General features: G+C 40.7%; 1 non-coding gene across 1 annotated transcript; it reads right to left on the bottom strand.

Annotated features, from left to right (window-relative positions):
* Positions 1-1,042: 1,042 nt before the first annotated feature.
* Positions 1,043-1,149, bottom strand: LOC141688348 (small nucleolar RNA R71). Its single transcript, XR_012561795.1, has one exon. It is a non-coding gene; the product is annotated as a small nucleolar RNA R71 (small nucleolar RNA).
* Positions 1,150-1,670: the final 521 nt, after the last annotated feature.

Raw genomic sequence — 1,670 nt, 5'->3', positions numbered from 1 at the left:
GTATGGTACTTGTGCAATGAAAGTTGGCGTTTATCAATTTCGTGTTGTCTGATTAGCGTCATCACCATGCATGCTAAGGTTAAGAATGATAAGGCTATTGAATGAAGTATTTAATGAAGTTAGAATCCCATGTTTGTCATATATATTAATTCAATTAATCTTATTCTCGTAGTTATAATCATTAGTTTAATTCTTAGTTATAGACAACCTCAATTTGTCATCATCTTAGCATTGAATAATAACCATACATTATTACTTAAGTGAGTGAATTAATTAGTTAACCAATACAGTCTCTATGGGAACGAACTAGAAAAGATTCTATACTACTTGCAAACTCGTATACTTGCGTGTATTATTAGCGCGTGTTTAGCGACTAACAAGTTTTTAGCGCCGTTGTCGGGGACTGCAATGTTAATTGATAGTTTATGTGCTTTCCATCAGTGGTCGTTATAGTTCACTAACTCGGACATTGTTACTTATCTGTTTCTTTATCTTATTTCAGGTACTCTAGCGAGGATGTATGCATACGCATACTCATAAGAGAACACTGGATAAAGCCGAGGAAGAAGTTGTGGTAGTTCGTAAGGAAGTTTTTGAGGAAGAAAAGAAGGTAGAGGAAGAAGAGAAAGTCAAAGAACCAGTTGTAGTAGCGATGGGAGATCAAGCAGAAAATTCGAAGGCTTTGATGGACTATTCTCAGCCTAAGATTAATGACATTCAGTCAAGCATCATCAGACCAGCCATTAGGGCTAACACTTTTGAGATCAAGTCAAGCACGATTCAGATGATACATAACTCAATTCAGTTTGGGGGTTCTTCTACTGAAGATCCCAACATACACATCAGGGATTTTATCGAGATCTGTGACACTTTCAAATTCAATGATGTGACTGAAGATGCTATCAAGCTACGCCTTTTCCCATTCTCTCTGAGGGATAAGGCTAAGTGCTGGTTACACTCTCTACCAGCAGGATCTATCACCACTTGGGAGGATCTCGCGTAAAAGTTTCTCACTAAATTCTTCCCCATGGCGAAGACTGCTGCAATCAGGAATGCTATTACCCAGTTTGCTCAGCAAACTGGGGAATCTCTGTGTGAGACGTGGGATTGATATAAGGAGATGCTAAGGAAGTGCCCACACCATGGCTTGCCTGATTAGATGATTATTAATTGTTTCTACAATGGATTGGGTGCTACTTCTAGACCCATTCTTGATGCAGCATCAGGAGGAGCCTTATGGGCTAAGAGCTATGATGAAGCTTATCAACTTATTGAACTGATGGCTGCTAATGAGTACCAGAATCTTTCCCAGAGACTGACTCTGGGGAAAGTCCCAGGAATTCTGCAGTTGGATACAGCAACTGCTATCGCTACCCAACTTAAGGCTTTGATGATGAAGGTGGACACTTTGGCTAATTATGGAGTTAATCAAATCGCCAGTGTCTGTGAACTATGTGCTGGTGCCCATGAGACTGATCAGTGCGTAATTTCTAGTGAATCAGCTCAGTTCATAAGCAACTTCCAGCGATCGCAGCAACCAGTGCCAACCACCTATCATCCCAACAACCGCAATCATCCTAATTTCAGTTGGAGCAATGCTCAGAATGCGGTTCAACAGCCTTATCAGCAGTACCCAACTAAGCAGTACAACCCCCTGGTTTTCAGAAACC

This window comes from Apium graveolens, chromosome 9 (assembly GCF_009905375.1).
Source record: "Apium graveolens cultivar Ventura chromosome 9, ASM990537v1, whole genome shotgun sequence".
NCBI lineage: Eukaryota > Viridiplantae > Streptophyta > Magnoliopsida > Apiales > Apiaceae > Apium > Apium graveolens.
The sequence above is the reverse complement of the archived record's forward strand: the minus strand, read 5'-3'. Positions and strand labels throughout refer to the sequence as shown.